Below are 19,553 nucleotides of genomic sequence, written 5' to 3' on the forward strand. Positions count from 1 at the left end.
GTATATGAGAATAGGTATGTATGTAGACTCAGTTCTTGCACATCCCAACTCTACTTGCTGCTGTTGCCATTATGTGTGTACTTTTGCACCTCTATAGAGATGCAACCACACGTAATAGTAGTTCAAAAACATAGTTTCCTAGCAAAAGTAGTCTCATACTGGGGAGTGGCCTCCCAGAACATGACTATGAAGAGATGAATGAATGTGTTTTTCTTCTGTTTGTTGAGTGTTAAATATACAGTTTCCCCAATACATTTTGCATTAACAGTGAATTAACCATAAATTATGCATACCCTTTATTTTCATCTAAAAAATCCCAGATTTAATCAGTCTTTCATCAGTTTATCCAATATCTGAAGATGCTGAAACTAGGAATTATTATTATAATGGCAGGTGACACAATATGTATACTTCCACTGATTATATCCTGACTTAATTTTGAACAGTCAGCTCAAATTGGCACAATAACAGCATCAGATCATACCCCAGTAATATCTGTGATTAGACTACAACAGAAAGAACAAACTTCTAACACATAATGAGTCAACTCCTTTGAAAAGCAATCTGTAGCAGACAACATCTCTACGAAGATAACGGATTGTTTTGTGGGCTGCTGAAAGAGACTGCAGTGCAATGAAACCAGTCATTAGGGTACTTGTTAATCAAGGAAGTTGCTGTGCACAAAATACTATTTATAACTGGCAGAAACTCCTTCTAGAGATTTGGAATCAGCTCATACACAATGTGATGGAAATAGTTCATATACACCATTTTAAAAGAAAATAACTGGAGGCTTTGGAAGGTGGTAAAATATAAAATGGACTCTGGGAACTGGTAGAGGAAAGGAAGGCCTGGAGGATCATTGTCCATGGGGTCGCGATGGGTCGGTCACGACTTCGCACCTAACAACAACAAAAATATAAAAATCTATAGACTCAATCCCTCATATTATGATGAATCCACTTACAAGAAAATCAAAGGCATTCAAAAATAGTAAAATATAACTGGCAACCCTCAAGTAACTCCCAGGAGTGCCTACCCCAATCCCCTAACTCCTTCTTCCCTTCTCCTTCACCCCTTCATTCACTTTGTCTCTTTTTCCCTCCCTCATACCTACTGCCACTCTCCTCCTCCTCTGTCATGAATCAGCTTACTCTTCTTCGGAGAATGAGAAGATGGAAGAAACAGGCGCTGCAACCATGGACTGCCCATTTGAGTAGCTGGAGTTAGAGCCAGCACCAGGAAAAGAAGCTGCAGAGGGCGAGGGCTGCAAATTCTGACAAGGAACAAAAGGACATAGATCAGTTTGTTGTTGAGTGTGGCCCCAGACAATCTTCCTCGTAAAGAGGGTGTTTTTTCCTTCCATGTGACAGCTGCAGCAAGGATGGTGTTTGCAAGAAGATGGAGACAAGATATACCAAAAATAACAGACTAGATCAAAAAGTTGGGAGAACCGACCAAAATGGCAAAGCTTACTACTCTAGTTAATGGATGACCAGCAGAAGAATTTGAAGAACATTGGTATTTCTCACAATATTTAGCTAAATCGATATATATGTATTAAGTAAATATGTATTAATAGTTAGCCAGATAGGTATGTATGTATTAACAAATATGTCAGTAGGGTGAACTGACTTGTTATCGAACTATAATCTTTTGTTCTTTTTTTTCCTGTTATTTTCTTTCAAAAACAAAATAAAGGCTGGAGTTATCCAGCATAAAAAAAGTCTATTGTTAAACAGAATTTTGTTTCTGTCTTGTATGCTAACCTTTCATGTTTTTCAGAGAGAGAGACTTGAAACCCTGGTCCTTCTTGCCTTGCCTGTGGACCTTGAACCCTGGTCTTTCCTGTTTCCTTGACCTTGGACAGAACACTTGGCTCCCAGCCCTGTTGTGGACTGTTTTGCAAAGACTGTTTTATTTATTGCCTTAATACATTGTAATTGATTCTGTGCCTCACAGAATCTCCCACAAATAGTAAAAATGATATTTGATTTATTGCTATTGCCATTGTGCATTCCAAAGACTGTCAGAAAACACCAGGCTTAGCATTAGACATGATACACTCTCTTTTTTTCCTCCCCCCATGCCTACTGCCATTCCCTCTCTCTCTCTCTCTCCCCCTTCACTCCCTCATTCTGTCTTTCTTCCTTCCAACATTAACTAGGATCCAACAATGCTGCCAGTTCCCCCAGTCACAGCTGCAGCAGGGGAGTTGCAGTGGATACTGTCATGGATGGTATGGGCAGGCCCCATAGCAGGCTGCAGCTACTCATCTGGCATAGCAGAGGGTGGCTTGTCATCTGCCCCAACATTGCCATTGGAGCCTCCTCCCTCATAGGTAGTGGTACTACTTCAGAGGCTTGTGAATTGAGGAAATGTGTATGTATATGGGGAGGGGGGACTGGCAGTGCCAGTGATCCTTCCTCCTCCCTCACCTGCAGTACTGCCACACCCCCCCCTCCCCACAGAGTTCCACTGCCTCAGAAGCTGGTGAAGAGAGGAAGCAGTTGTAGGGCTAGCAGTGGTGGCAATTCTGTGCAAGTGCAGAGAGGTTCTTTTTGGGGGGATTACCCCCCAATTATAGATTTAATTTCCCCCCCCCATAAACCTGAGAGCTCCACCCCAAATTTGTAGAAAAATTTCTTTTATCATTCCTTATCCCTGATCCACAGATTTATGTATCCTCTGATTGTGTGAGATGATAGACCTTCTGTACTGAGTGATATTGTCAAAAACCCTGAGCGTATGTAGCCCATGTTAGTCTCCATTTAAGATGTTATTTTATTTCACTTTTTAAAAAGTTATAATTTAGGGAAATGGCTCCAATTAGTCTGCACTCAGGGTTGCAGAAGACCGTGAAGTGTCAGCAGTTAATAAAGTTGCTCATGTTATTATCAACTGGTCCACCCCTCAGTCTGGCCAGCCCCAGGACAGAGAAATCTTGATTTGAATTTTTTTCCAGGCCTGAGCAAAAACATAAACAATTCGTTATTAGAGCTTAAAATGTTAAAAATTATAAAAGAATATCTTATCTATTAGGCACAGAGTGCATACAACAGTCTGTACAACTCTAATACCAAAAAGTTTAGACTTAATGTTACCTTGAAAAATGGATTTGCTTGGATATTCTTAAATATTACCTGAAAAGCCACAAGAGTGCTGTGGTTTCTTGACTTGAACCCAATTCTTTATTTAAAAACATTCAGGAGACAAATCCGTGTGGTCAGGGTTTTATTGGAATAGACATAGTTTCATCATAGGCCTATATTTCACATGTTCCTTCAAACCAAAAGCAAACAACAAGCAGGAAGAAAAGCTCAAGAAAATCCCACCAACCTCCCAATCAAGGCATCAACAGCTGTGAACTTCCCAGACTTTTCCATGTCATGTGGAGATGGTTGTATTAATAGTTATGGCAAAAACATTTTTAGGAATATATGTATTTTATCAAAAGAGAATAAAAAATAACTGTAGAAAACAGTAGTATTTCATACACGATGAATACAACAATTAAGCAGTAAGATATATAAAAAAGAAAATAAATTCATTACAAATTATAAAAATCATGATCCTTAAACCTTACTAAGTAAGACTTGCACATTAAGCTTCCTTATACTCCATAAGCTTCCTTATACCATTCAAACTGAGCGACCACGCCTTCAAAAGAAAAAAATTCAGGGATTTTTTTGCCCTTGGATTATATAAATATTTAGCCTTTCCGTGAAAACTATTTAATGATCTCTTAAATATTCTCTTTGCTGAAAGGGAGATTGATAAACCCATTGTTATTTCACTCTTGGTAAAGACATCCCCCTAGGCCATCCAGGTTTGTAAAGGCTACTATGTTCTTAATAATCCATTTGATTCTTGGCATTCACTTGCCTGCCATACCTTCTGGGACTTTACTGTTGTTATAATTACCATTGAGTCAAAGTTTGCCTTCCACGTACAAGAACCTTTTGTTCTCTCCCACATCTATCTGATCTTCCCATATATGGGCCACCTGAAGAGATCACCTTCATTTATATGCCTGGTCAGATTATCATCTATGGTGAGGGTTGCCAACCTCCAGGTAGTAGATGATTATCTCCTGGAATTACAATTGATTTCCAGGTAACCAGATGCCCTGGAGAAAAAGGCTGTTCTCAGCAGTGACACCCTGATTTCAGTCCTCTCTTGGAATAGGTCTGTCTTGCACCCTTCTTTACTTTCTTTTCATGTCAATGTATTCCCTTTTGACTTTGGTGTTTAATTGGGTCTCTTGTATGCGGGGTTTTTCTTCATCAAAAGAATCGAAACATCTTAACCATTCTGATAATACAAATTTGTAGTCAAGCGGTAGAGAAGTAAATCAAATAAATGAAACTCAAAGGAATCTCTTTGCTCTTCCTTCTTGGGTTTGCCAGCTTTGGTTAGTTAGCAAGATGCAGCCAAGTCATTCCTACTGCATGGGTTTCCCACAAGTTCAATGAGGCTTACTTCCAAGTAGGTTAACTCTTAAGCAAACAGAAGATGCAAAAACCTGCTGTTTATGATACTAGAACTAATGTACCCAACAGACCTGGAGAAAAATGTCCTGTTACTTTAGTAGAGGCTTCATGTATGGCAATGGGCTGCAAAGGTTTCATGGCATGCAGTCACTTTGCCTCACCAGGCAGATAACATCCCATCAAATCTCTATTTAAAAGACTTTTTTCCCTGTTGGCTGCCTGTTGGCAGTCCAAATTGGAAAATATTTTTACTCATCAAAAGTGTATTTGATTATGGGCATATCCCATGGGCATATCCCATTGATAAATAGGCATAGGTAAAGGTAAAGGTATCCCCTGTGCAAGCACCGAGTCATGTCTGACCCTTGGGGTGACACCCTCCAGCGTTTTCATGGCAGACTCAATACGGGGTGGTTTGCCAGTGCCTTCCCCAGTCATTACCGTTTACCTCCCAGCAGCAAGCTGGGTCCTCATTTTACCAACCTTGGAAGGATGGAAGGCTGAGTCAACCTTGAGCTGGCTGCTGGGATTGAACTCCCAGCCTCATGGCCAGAGCTTCAGACAGCATGTCACTGCCTTACCACTCTGCGCCACAAGAGGCTCTTAAATAGGCATATCCAGCCTCTATATTTTTGTTTAAACATTTCTGGTGGCACTTTCCATGTGCTACCACTCATGATGTTTCCTGCCATGAGGATGCTATTCAGGTGGAAAGGTGGCACAGAAATATTTTAACTAAAAGGTTATAAGTTTGAGAAGAAGAAAAAGAGTTGGTTCTTATATGCCACTTTTCTCTACCCGAAGGAGTCTCAAAGTGGCTTACAGTCACCTTTCCTTTCTTCTCCCCACAACAGACACCCTGTGAGGTGGGTGAGGCTGAGAGAGCCCTGATATCACTGCCTGGTCAGAACAGCTTTATCAGTGCTGTGGCGAGCCCAAGGTCATCCAGCTGGTTGCATGTGGGGAAGCGGGGAATCATACCCAGCTTGCCAGATTAGAAGCCCGCACTCCTAACCACTACACCAAACTGGCTCTTGTATGGTAAATGCCCTTGTATAAATACACTTATTTGCATTCCAAGCAATCCATGGAACAAGTTAAGGAGTAATATTTCAAGTCCAACCAAGTACCCTAAAAAATAAATTTTAGCAAGTTTATTTAGCATGCAGACAATTAAAGCAGATTTTTAACTCAACATTACATCAATTATCAATGAAATTTTTACTGTTAATCTGGTAACTTCATTATTTTTTTACATTACATCACTAATGTTATTTACAGGGTCAATACATGCATTCACTGAGCGAAGAACACGGCCCATGTCCATTCTATTTAGTACTTTTAGATCTATTTCAGACTGAAAATTATGAAATTATTGTGTGTATTTTTTTGCTACTTTATATGCTGTGTAAAAAAAAAAAACTTGTAATCACTTTTTCACAAGAGAATGCCCTCAGACATATTCCATGGTCTCTGTCTCAGATTCAGAGAACAATTTTAATGCAGCGTTATATTCAATCATACTTCTGGCAAAAGTCATTCTTCTGACCAACAGTTTAGCAGCTAGAGCAGTAGTCAGACCGCTCATGGGCGCTGCATGGATTGGGGGCAGTAGCTGCCACAGGTGCCTTTAATCCCATTCCTTCGGTCATCTCCTCACTTATTCTAGGTTCCTCATTTACAGAAGGGGAAGAAAAACTTGTGATTTGTTATTTTTTTGTCTCTGTTAGGGTGTTGTTTTCTCAAGTTCCAAAAAAAGAAAGAAAGAAAGAATGCAAGCACAGTGATTGCCATCCTCCCTCAAGGCTGGGCAGAGATTTCCCCTCTGCTGTTTGTTTTCAACTCTGTCATCCAGGCCCTTCCAGATTTCTCAAATAGAGTGGGGGAGTGGGTGGCATTCTTTTTTACTCCTCCTCTCTCATGACTGCCTCTTTTTCTGTATCACCCCCATAAGGGTTGTCACTTCTTCCCTGGTGAATTCTGGGCATTGTTTGAAGGCTAACTTCTGAAGAGGCCTGCGCTGGAAGGCCTCTCCCTCTAAGCCTCTCCACAGAGACTCTTCCTCTGTCTAGCAGGTACCCCTCACTAGGATGCCTCTTACCTGAGGCCAGAGTGGGTGGGTGGGTGCCATACCATGCTGGCACAACAAAAATACCCCCAAGCTTATGAGCATGCTCTTAAGCATGTTCAGAGTGATTTCCCCTCAGCACCAAGTAACCAAAGACTCCCTCCCCATCTAGGATTCCCAGGTCCACCCTGACCATTGAGGGGGATGGGAATATAGGGTTGCCAGATCAAATGTTATTACAGTTGTATTTTATCATTTGATGTAACCTGCACTCAGCCTCCTGAGAAAAATAATTATTTTATCATTATATCATTTTTATTCATGTTGGAAAGCTCCTGGAGATCTGGGAAATGAACCTTTGGAGGACTGGGGCCTCAGGGGGGCGCAATACCATGGAGTCCACCCTTTCAAAGGATCCATTTTCTCCAAAGAAATTGATCCTCTGCAGTCTGGAGAAGAGCTGTAATCCCAGATGGGTTTACAGGCAGGCTTGAGCTCTTATTCTAACTTGGCTGCTGGCACAAAAATGGTTACGATATTGGCACACCTGTCCTTTTTACATCCAGCATCTTGACAGGGGGGGAAGTGTGCTAGCTTGAGGGAAGACATTCCATTTTAACTAGCACTGTAGTGCAGAGTCACAGAGATAATGGTGCTAATAGGATGATTGCTCTTCATCTGTACATCACTTTCTCATAGGCAATAGTGTGAAGAGTAATTTCCTTTTATTTTGTTAAATGCACTCCTCTCCTGTTATCCAGTTAAATGGGCTAATTCAATTGATGTTCTGTTCCTGACATTATCTCTGCCTGAGAAATGCTCTTGAGTCCTCCAGTAACAAATGAGGGAATACTCATCTCCTCTGTCATTCATCAGTGCTCAGGAATGTAATTTTTCCTCCTTTAAAATTTTTGTCAATTGGCAGTTGATAGGCTCTTTTACCAATTATAGTTGAGCAGAACTTGCAATAAATACTGCATTAGATTAAGGCAGAAGCTGCTGAGGCTGGATGGTTCTTTATTTCTCTCCCAAGCTGTCTTAAGAATTTTTTTATAGTAGTTTTTGTTAACCGCCTTTCCCGGGCACTACCAGCTTGTGGTGGTTTATATACGGTCATAAAACCCAACAAAACTCAATAAAATTACAATACAAATGCTAGCAGCAGATCCCATTTACATCCTCCCCCTCCATACCCAGCAACAAACCCCTTTCACCACCCCAGCCATTGTCCCGAGGGGGGACTGTCCAGTTGTTCAACCATAGGACCGATACAAGGAGGGACCTGATCTTTCAGGCCACTGGGAACAACCAACAGATTTGAACCCGCAGGGCAAAGAGCTCTGTGAGGGGCATAAGAAGACAAGAGGTCCCTCAGATAAGCAGGGCCCAGGCTGCGGATGGCCTTAAAGGTAAGAACCAAAACCTGATCTGGAAGCTAACTAGCAGCCAATGCCGCTGTCTCAGGACAGGCTTGATATGGGCCCTCCAGGATGACCTTGTGAAGACATTATTAGTGTTCTCCCAGGAGATTAATACAAGGGAAACCTCTGAGCATTCTGGCCTTTGCAATGGCTTTCATAGGAATTAAGGAACGGGCCTCTAGAGGATAGCAGCTATTATTTCTGACAGCTGTACAGATACCCACTGAGTGATCTCTGAGGGATAAATGGGATTTGAAATTCATATGTCTGACTACAGTTGCCAACAGGCCAGGATTTTTATTTATTTAGTTTGTATTCCACCTTTCTCCCCAATGGGTACCCAACCCAATGGGTACATTGTTCTCTTCTCCTCCATCTTATCCTCACAACTGGGGAGTTCCCAGAGGCACTAATGGGGGCAGTGGTTCATCCCTTACTGAAAAAGCCATTGCTGGATCCACAGGCCCTGGTCTGCTACCGCCCTGTCTCTTGTCTTGCACCTCTGGGCAATGTGGTTGAAAGGGCCACCAAGGGCCAGTTCCTGGCATTCTTGGAGGAAACTTTGATGCTCAATCCATACCTGTCAAGCTTCCATCCTAGCTGGTCATTTGATGGATGATCTCTGGTGCCACCTGGATTAGGGTGGCTCAGCTATCCTTGTGATGCTAGATCTGTTAGCCACATTTGACATGGTTGACCACAAGTTGTTAGCCCAACACCTCACTGGAGCTGGGATTCAGGGGACAGCCCTTTTGCATTCCAGTAAGCTAGGATTATCAGCACATCTTGTTAAATGTACCATCACTTTCTTCCTGCATACTTGCACAGAAGCTTTCAGTGACTTCCTCTTCAGCATCTGTATTTGGGGCATAAACTTGACTGATAGTTATATTGATAGGCTTTCTATGAAATCTGATAGATATTATTTCAGTCAGATTTCACATTATAGCCACTGATTGTGTATGCTAAATCTCACCTCATTATTAGAGCAACTCTGTTTCTTTTGTGTTTATCATTTCCAATATAAAATACTTCATAATTTTCTAACTAGAAATGTCCTAATTCTATCCACTTTGGTAGATTCTAGTGGGGAGCCAGGTTGGTCTGAAGTGTCCAGTGACACCTTTAAGGCCAATAACGTTTTATTCAAGTTATGAGCTTTCATGTGCATGCACACTTCCCCATGTACAATGTCATGGAATATCTGAGGAAGCATGCATGCACATGAAAGCTCATACCTTGAACAAAACCTTGTTGGTCTTAAAGGTGCCACTGGACTCTAAATTTGTTCTATCCACTTTAGTTCACTTGCTCCCAGGATTGCAGTGTTTTAAATGTTCAATTTCTTATTTTCAATTTGGAGTTTACCTTGATTCATACTTATCACATTCCATGTTCCTATTATATGCATCTAACAGTTTTGGACTTTCCTTTTACATCCACTCACATCAACTTCTGAACATCCTTTCAGATTTAGGGAACAACCCTAAGCAGGGCGACTTATAAGTAACTACCATTATATCAATTAGATTTTACTCTGGCCTTAGTCCAGGTGCATCATTATGAATAGTGGCAGTAATGCTTGTCCTCTGCTCTTCCCCAATAGTGAATTGAGTGCCATCCATCCTAGAGATCTTGTCTTCCAGCACTATATCTTCTTTCATTCTGGGTTGTCTTATCATAGCATTTTCAAAGTATGGTGTGATCAGAAGTAGTTTACCATTGCCTTCTTCTCTGCATACTAATCACGATTAGTTTGTCATTGCCACTGTCTGTGATAGACCCTTGGCCAGTGTCACCTTCCACAACTGCTGCTGCTCAGTAGCTACCTTTCAAGGATTCCTCCGCTGCCACCACCACCACCACCACCACCACCACACTGGTACTATCCATTCTTGCCTACTGTTGTGGCCATTGATTCCTGAAGGGGGTGGATAGTCTTAGCCTGGTGTCTCAGCTGTGACCATTTCACCTTGAGAGATTCTGCTAGGAGGTTAGCCTCTTGACAGAGTCTGACCTCCTGTCTGTACTGCTCTCAGCTTTGCTGATATATTCAGTCCCCCTCGTCATGTTAAGATGTGCATCCAAGAAGGGCAAGACCCCTGCCTCCATCTTATCGACACTTGGTGAATTTCCATGGCAGAGCAGGGATTTGAACCTAGGTCTCCCAGATCCTAGTCTGACACTATAACCACTAGACCACCTTGCCTTTCAAATCTAGCTATAGAGCACATGCTTATAGATGTTAGTTGGTAGGATTAATTTCTTTTAATTGGCTCCGGTCATTTGCATAAGGACTGGGGACATATGGTTGTAAGAACCACATGATGTGCTGCAAACAATTAAATGTGCATTGCATCATCCATCTAATTTTAAGTGTGATCGATGACGGAAGAATAAGTGTTGGTTTTTATACCTGCTTTTCACTATCTTTAAAGAGTGATGTTTTGAATGAGATTTTGTTTGTGAAATTGTTGTTTTGCAGTATGTTTAGGCTTCTTTTTATATGTAAGACACCAATGAAGATATCCATCCACCTAGCCATCAGTGAGGATCCAGGAGGTTCACCTCAGAAGGATTGTGAGCTGAAGGTAATGTTAATCATATCCAACAGAGGGCGATAAAAGACCTAGTAAATGTTTCCAGCAGACTGGATATTTCAAGGAAAGGAGTATTTTCTCCAGCATCAGTACTTAAGATCTGACTGCGCTCGTACGTCTGCCGGTCTCATTAAGGAGACCCCCAACCCCCAGGGAGTTCAGTGTGCAAACTGGACTCCCTGACAACAGGCTCCTACCATGCTTAAACCAACTGCGACAATTAAACTGAACCCACAGCAACTAAAAACATGAACCAGGCCCTCAAACATGGGATGGGAGGGAGGGAAGCAGTTTGGCTGCGGAGCATGGGTGTGGTTGAGGCAGAAGCACGTGGCACCTATAAAGCCGCCTGTGCCCCCGGCTTCCCACACACGCCGAGCACGGCATGCGTGCACTCGCCCGGGTCCATCTCCATCTTTTCGGCTGCCCCCTGCGTCACCAATGGCGGCCAAGGTGAGTCACGGCTGTTAACTAGCATGGAATCCCCTGCTAACTCATTCTAGCCTTTTGTAAACTAGCAGGCATTGAAACATACTTTAATTTGGGGTTGGGGGTGTCATCATGTTCCATGTGTAATCTGTCTAGCTAGGTTTCTTTTTCTGCCTGGAGTTCCGGATGATTAGATGTACAGCTTCCCAGGTCTTATGAAAAAGATCTCTATTGTAGACATGTCAGCAGGAGTCAGGACAGTGTATCAAGTCCCAGGTCGTTTCAAGACAAGATAACAATGTGGTGACATTCTGCTTGAGTAATAATGCATCTGAATGCATTAGGATGGCCAAGGAATGTGCTCGGTAAGAATGTGCATGGATGTTCCAAAATCCCAAAGGAGGGAATGGCTTAGACAGCAAATCCCTCGGAGGCAGGTGGTGGGATCAAGAAACAGCTGCTGAGTTGGGAAGCCTGAAAGATTCCGGCTGAAGGGATTTGCCTCACAAACTGACAGCTTGTATGTACCTGTGTTCTGCTCTGCCCTCACAGTCTGCTGTCTGATCCTGAGCAGTCTGGGGCATGTCTTCCCACGAGCATTTCAAAAAGTTACTTTTCAAGAGCTTGCCAAACGATTCCGTGGAAACTGAACCCAGCATGGCATTATTAACATTGCAGGCAGCAAACCAAGACCAGCTGTTCTGCAGGGCAGAGGAGCAGATATTGGCAGGTGAAAAGGGAATTTACAAGGGAGGCTGAGCAGAAGGGAGGGGGTTTCTAACGCTGAGCCACCTGATAATCTCTCTTCCCTAGGCCAGCCCTGCCCACCGAACATCATCATCATTTATACACCATGTGCCTTCCCGTAATTCAAACCCATCGCTCCTGGTCTCTAAAGCTGCAGTAAACAAGTTGGCCCCCCTTCCACATGCCTACCTTTTACCTAATTAAATACAGGTATCATCTCACCCCCTTGCAGAGTGGGAGAAGCCAGGTCCCTGCCCTGAAGAGTTTACAATCTGAGATTTGAGAACAGGAAGGCAAAAGGCAGAAAGGGAGGTGGAAATGGAGTCACATCTGATCCTGAAGCCCAAACGAAGATAGACAATAGAGGGGAGGATCATTTTTTATTTCATTTATTCCCCTCCTTCTCCCCATTGGGGACCCAAAGCAGCTCACCTCTCTTCCATTTGATCCTCACAACAATGGGGATCCTGGGGGAAATGGGCAAAACACCCTTCTCCTCTCCACTCATTGGAAATTCCATGCCAGATTGACGTTGTGTGAGTCCTGGCATCATGAAGAGGAACCCAGGGCCTTCTGTGTAAAAAATGCTTTGCCTAACCACACAACGGAGGAGAGAACAACACCTGGCTGTGGAAAAATTATAATACTCTCTGAATGTGCGTTCTCTGCATTTAAGGCCTTTTTAACCACTGGGGAAGGCTGCAGAGGTTGAAACGCGTCTGGTTTCATGTGGTTCTTACGACGTGCTCATCCAGCAGGAAGGCTTGTAAATTGTACAGCCTGATATTCAGACATTTAGTGTTTTTAATTTTACATACATGTGCACTATATATATAAAAAGAAATATCTAATGTGTTACTTTTCTCTTCCATTTCAAGTGAGTCAGCAAGCCCAGAGCTCACAGCCGTGCCTCCACTTCTCCCATCACTTTTCTTGCTTGTTGCTTTTCCAGGGCGCTTTGTGTTCTGGAAGCGAATGAAGGAGTTTGGGAAGACGTTCTGCTGACCGAATGGTTCGCCAGGCCTTGAGTGACGCAGCTGACTGCAGCAGAGTGCTGGAAAGTTCTCAGTACTGCAGTGAAGGGCTTGGACAGGACCGGCTCCTTCATGCATACATAATTGTGAATAATTAGAATGAGGTTCAATCATGTTGACAGTGAAAACTCCCTTACTCGCAAGAAGGTCGTCTTCCAAGGTCGACAACAGCAAGCTGTGTTGTTAGAGGCACACAACCAAGACGGTCAGTGGGTTTTTTCCCCTTTCTTTCCAGATCAGTTGGCAACTCTAGCCCTGAATTATGGCCAAGGATGGACGAGATGGACTCTGACAATTGCAAATGAGAAGAGAACCGGCTGCAAGTTTTGGCAGGTCCACTTGCTACTTTATAATCATGTGAAGACCTGGAAACTGGATGCTCGGGAAGTGTGTCTGGCAAAAGTGCTGTACAGAATAAAACTCTGCATAGCTATTTCAGCAAAGCAGAGAGGTGGTAATCTGAGGGGCTGGGGGGATTCAGTGGTAATGCAGTAGAGATGTGGTTCTCAAACCCTACAGGAGCTTGCAGGTAGGTAGGGCAATCTGAGTGCCCAGCATGATGACGTCACTTACGGCACAACCTGGAGGTGATGCCATGGAGCCAGGGGGGTGTTCTTGCATTCCTCCCATATGATGATGTTTCTTCTGACTTCTCTGGAAATTGTGGCCTTGTGTTGGGTATTCCCCTCCCCCCTCCCATTCACGGGCTTCCTGTTGCCTAGCTGAATGGGGGTGGGTGGATGGGTGGAGAAACTCTCACCACTTGGGATATGGGAACTCACAGCACAGGGATGTTTCTGTGGCCTCACCTGAACACAGTCTTGAGACAGCACTTCCATATGCATTGAAGAAATCAAGCTGCCTTCTACTGAGTCAGATGACTGGCCCCTCTGCTCTGCATGGTCTCCTCTGACTGGCAGTGACCCCCCCGCCCCCAGGGTCTTGGGCAGAGGACTTTCACATCATCTGCTACCTGAGCTCTCTTAAGTGGCAATCAGGAGGACTGAATCTGGGACCTTCTTATGAAATGCAGGTGCTCTGTCACTGGGCCATAGCTCTGTCTTTAGCTTAGCTCACACTTATTAGGGCTAAATCCTCTTCCATGAAGAGAGGTGACTGGCTGTGCAGTGTTATGTCCCCTGCCTGTAGTGAGGTCGGGTTGCTGGCTCTGGATTGAGAAATACCTGGGGACGGAGCCAGGAGCGGGTGGGATTTGGGGCAGGGAGGGGCCTCAATGGAGTATAATGCTATAATGCACTCACCCACCTCACTCTCCAAAGCAGCCATTTTCTCCAGCAGGACTGATCTCTGTCACCTGGAGATGAGCGATAATTCCCAGGGTCCCACCTGGGGATGGTGATCCCTCTTCTGAGAGGATGCCTCCATGCTTAGGGGGAAATCTCTCAGCAGTCCACGATTGGGGATGTATCTGTCCATTAGTCCAGGGGTATTCATAGAATCATAGAATCAGAGTTGGAAGGGGCCATACAGGCCATCTAGTCCAACCCCCTGCTCAATGCAGGATTAGCCCTAAGCATCCTAAAGCATCCAAGAAAAGTGTGTATCCAACCTTTGCTTGAAGACTGCCAGTGAGGGGGAGCTCACCACCTCCTTAGGCAGCCTATTCCACTGCTGAACTACTCTGACTGTGAAATTGTTTTTCCTGACATCTAGCGTTTGCTGGCAGGGGCTCATGAGAATTGTAGTCCATGGACATCTGGAGGACCACAGGTTGACTACCACTGCATTAGTCTACAAACATGATATATTTAGTTCTTTCACTATGGGCCATTTCACACGGCTTCAAAATAGCACAATGGTTGCTAATTGGAAACGCTACTAATTTGCCATAACCCACGACGTCGTAGACAATCTGCAACAATCCTGAAACCAATCAGCAAAAAGCGCTTCGTTGTGGCGCTTTCAGGGGAATCCAGAAAAGTGGATTCACCCTCCGGATAGCGATACACTCCTGCAACCAATCTGCAACAATAGCGATAAAGACCTGTGCGTTACCATTGTTGTGGGTTCTTCAAAGTCCCTCCTCCTGAGCCTGTCCTCCAAACTTCCGGCGAAGCGATCGCCATTTTTTTTCCCCCGAGCGAGTGGAGATCAACTCACCGGCGAGCCTCCGTTTAGCCAGTGAGGCATCCCAGGCTGCAGTCCCTCCTCAGAGCAGTTTAGTCACTAAGCACAAGAAGCCCGCAGAAGCCCGTTTGCTGATGTATTTTCCCTTTATTTTTCACACTGTTTCGGCTGAAAATCGCGCCCGTGGGGGGGGGGGGGGAGGGGGGATTTTTTTTTTTCCACTCGGAGGCAGCATGGCCACGATCAAATGACAGCTCAAACAGAGGCTTCCCCGGCTTCAGTCCCTCCCCTTCAGTCACTAAGTGACCTTCAGTTTTACACATTCCATTCAGCCGAAAATCAGGCCGTGAGAGGGGGGGGATTTTTTTTTTTTCACTCGGAGCCAGCGTGTTAACGATCAAACAATCAAACGGAGCCAGCGTGTTAACGATCAAACAAACGACAGCTCAAACACCCCAGGCAGCTGGATGGGTCTCTCCATTGCAACGAATCTACTCAGATTCGTTACAATGGGTGTGTGTTTTTTTTTTAAAAACCTTTCTTAAAGGGAAAGGGGCTGTTTGGGAGCATGCTAACGGCTGCCCATTGGCTGCTTGACGGCCAGGGGCGGGACGAGCTTGGCAATAGCGCTTCCTTTCTAGCGATTTCTGCCGAGACTGGAAGCTTGTGGGAAACGCTAAAAAACGCAACTGATTCCACTACAAAGCCAGGTATGCAAAACGACGAATTCCACTATTTTAAATGGCGATTTTTCATTCAGTGACCAATTTGCAACAAAGATCCCCGTGCGAAATGGCCCTATGTTTTCCCCCAAGAGTCTCCACAAATTATAAATAAACCTTTGTCCTTCTAATGCAGCTCAGGGCAGGCGATAACATCATTAAAACAATAATTTAAAAGCATAAAAAATATCTTATTTCCCCCAACTAATTACATTAACAGACAATGGGGTGTGTGTGACCAGAGTTTTCAGAGCAGATCTTTCCTCAATTCCTGGCCGTGAGGCTAGTGCTTCTTGGTGGTTTTTTTGGGTCCCGACCATGAGCCTGGTGGAACAGCTCTGTCTTGTGGGCCCTGCGGAACTGATTAAAGCCCCCCAGGGCCTTGATCTCCTTAGGCAGAGCGTCCCACCAGGCTGGGGCCAGTGCTGTAAAAGCCCTGACCCTGGTCAAGGCCAATTTCGCATCCTTTGGGCTGGGGATCCTGAGCAAATGTTGATCTGATGATCTTAACGCTCTTTGGGGAATAGTGGGGAAAAGGTAGTCCTGTAGAAGCACCAATCCCAGAACGTTTAAGGCTTTAAAGGTTAGCACGAAAACCTTGAATCTGATCCAGCCTCCAATCTGGAGCCAATGCAACTGGGAGAGCAGGTGTCATGTGTGCCCTCCATTGAGCAGAATATAAAAGATGTCTTGCAGAGGGCACTGGAGGAGATGTATATTGAGCATAAATATTTTCATCATGATGATTTTCAAATTGTCTCCTCCAGTGTCCTGATTGGCCCAACGGTAAACTTCCAGAATTTTGAGCTTGTCTCCAGGACAGCAGCTGAACCAAAGAGTGACTGCAGACAACAGCTAGCTAGATAGTTAGGTCTCTTCTCTTTCTATACATAGCTGTTTCTCTTCTGAATAAAAACATGTTTTATTCTTTAAGCAGCCTGTTGATTCACTGTCCCTGCATATTCTTTGCATATTCTGCATATTATGCAGATGCTTAGGGCTGATCCTGCGTTGAGCAGGGGGTTGGACTAGATGGCCTGTATGGCCCCTTCCAACTCTATGATTCTGTGATTCAAACTCTGCCAACAGTGTCCCCATGACTAGGGTAGTTTGGGGAGCTTTCTCCTTTGGGCCAGAGGACAATGAAACCTTTTTTCCTGTTCAAGGGAGAATCCTTCAGGTGGTTGTGGGGAGGGTACAAAAACGGCCCTGAGTAGCTCCCTGCTGCAGACCATTCCCCCAATCTTCTATCCCATTCATGTGCCTTTTCCCATTTCCCAGCTGAGCTGCACATTAGCACTTGGTGGAGAAAGGGGGGAGGGGTTCTAGGCTCTGAGGGACCCCAGCAGGATCACCACATGTTGCTCTTCACACAGGCGCAGTGAGGGAAGGGATCAGGGTGGGAGCAGTAGCAGTGATAAGTGTGTTGAGACTCGTTCCCACCCACTCTCACGCTGCTTGCTGTTATAGCATGGATGGGCACATTTTTCATGCCCATACATGGAAGCTGTTTCAAATAGGCATGTTAGTGGAGTTTTCTAGAAATGTTCACATATTTACTGGTGCTTTTGAGGTTTTCTCACTTTTCTTACTTTCTCAAGCAATAGTATCCTGATATTTTTTTTTTAATCACGATTGCGTCATGTGATGAGGGGAGTTGTGTGTATGTATGTACTACAGATTTTGACTTTTATATGTAAACATAATCTTTTGCTCCTGATTTATGAGGGAGGCATCTCTTTATAATCAAGACAGTTTAAAAAAGGTAAAGCAAAACCAGCTTGGTCAGAGATTAGGGATAACTACAGTGCTTGGCAATTTAAATTACCCACAGTGCAGGCTTGTTTTTACCTCCTGTGCAACCCTCTGTTTTTGTAAACAAAGAATCAGGAAGGGATAGGTTTTTTACTTCATAGCAACAGAACTAGCCAGTAACGAGGGATGGCACAATATCAACCATTTCATAATATGAAACCAGCCATGATAGTTCTTTAGCACGCATTTAATAAGCAGACATCATATTTCCCATGAGTTATGCTGGTTGTCTGCATTCACCTTGATCAGCAACTTCCAAGTGACACACGATGCCTCATCTGGTTTTCCAGATGTACAAGTGTGAGATGCTTTGGGTAAAATTTCAAGGGAGCTTGTATTAGATGATGAGTAGTGGAAGAATAGCATTCTTAAACCGGACTCTTTTGGTGGTGAAAAGTGCCATCAAGTCACAGCCAACGTGTGGTGACCCACTAGGGCTTCCAAGAAACAAGTCATTCAGAGGTGGTTTGTGTTGGGACTTTTTGACTAGACTTGGTCTTAGGTCCCTCCAGAAAATAGAATTGCAGAGCTTTTGCAGAACATTTGCAGTAGTTTGTTACCTTTTGTGGATGAGGCACAGATCCAAATTCACAGTGCTTTGAAGTTTAAAAGTAATGATATTTACTGGAAAGATTATACATGAAAATATATCATATTCATCTGCTTTAGTCTCCTCACTAAAGCAGTGCACAAAAGCCTAGAAGGTTGTTACAAAGAAAACACATTGCAAGCTCCTATGACTGGCTTTGCAAGTAGGACTACATACCCATACATCAACAGATGGAGAGAGCTGAGCGCTTAATCGAGGATGTTTGCTCCTTGTGAGCAGAAGATCCTTCTTTTTCTGAGAAGGAGGAAGTGAGCTGTGGCCTGAGTTTTAAAATGAGGTCTCCCAGTCATACATGTTGGGGAAATTCTACTCCTCGTGGCTGCAATTTCTCTAGTGAACATTTGGTGTCACTAGTGAGCACATATGCAGTTTAGTGGCCTACCAACTTTACAATAACAACCCTTCAGAGTTGACTTCACCAAATTACGTGCTAATTATAATTCCAACAGTTTGCCATTGCCTGCCTCTACATAACAACCCTGGACTCTCTTGGGGGTCTCCAATGCTAATACTAACTAGGGCTGACCCTGCTTAGTTTCTGAGATCTGATGAAATCTGCTACCTTGCAGAAAATCCTTTCTATGCCCATCTGTATTTATATTTCTGGTAATGGTTTAGAGAAGGAGCTGGTCTCATGGCTTAAGTGCCACTCAGAGCTTAACACCCACTCAGGGCAGCTGTCCCACCGCTGAATGCCTCCTCCTCCAACCAGTTTGCCTGTCTGTCCAGCAGCCAGCCAATTGCCTTCTGTCCCCCATCCCTGACCATCCCCCCCTCCTTTCACTTCCCTCTGAGGCTCAGGCTGCAGATCTCTGCTGCATGAGAGCTGCCCCTGCTGGTGAGTTCCCTTCCTGGGGGCCTCTAGCCTGCAGCCTTTCCAGGTCCTGGGTGGAGGGAGAGGCCATCTGCAGAGTTCTTCCAACCCCGCCCCCCCCCCCAAATCTAGTGCCTGTTGTATTCCTGAATGCAGTGGGCTTTGACCCTAGTTCTAATATAATTTGGCTCTAAGTGCTTGTTCCCCATTTGAATTCTACAACAGGTCATATCTCTCAGTGGTCTCTAAAATGTTCAGAGTTGTGGTTGGTGGCTTTGAATAAATAATGTATCCTGTTCTCAGTTTTCTAATTTGTTCAATTACAACAGCCTAGCCCATTCATCTTCTGGAATAAAAATGCAATGCCCGTTTGGATTGCAAATCATACATCTACCTACTGCTTATTTCTATTTGAAACAGCCACAGCTGTTTTGGCTCCTTCTGTTGTGGGAATATGCTGGCTGCCTTTAATCATTCCTTTTGTCGCCAGAGAGGTTCTCAGACTTCATTACTAGTCTTATGTGTTTGCATACTCTATAAACACTGGCAGAATTTGTTCACCAGGTTTTTGAATCATACTGTAAGTGTTGGACATTGTTACCCTGCACTCAAGAGGATCTGAGAGGGAAAGGGTTATGAGAACTCTCTCCTTCTCCCTCCCTCTCTCTCCAGTACACTTAGTGGTTGGGCTCACCCTCTCATCGATTAGATG

Source organism: Paroedura picta, chromosome 1, assembly GCF_049243985.1.
Source record: "Paroedura picta isolate Pp20150507F chromosome 1, Ppicta_v3.0, whole genome shotgun sequence".
NCBI lineage: Eukaryota > Metazoa > Chordata > Lepidosauria > Squamata > Gekkonidae > Paroedura > Paroedura picta.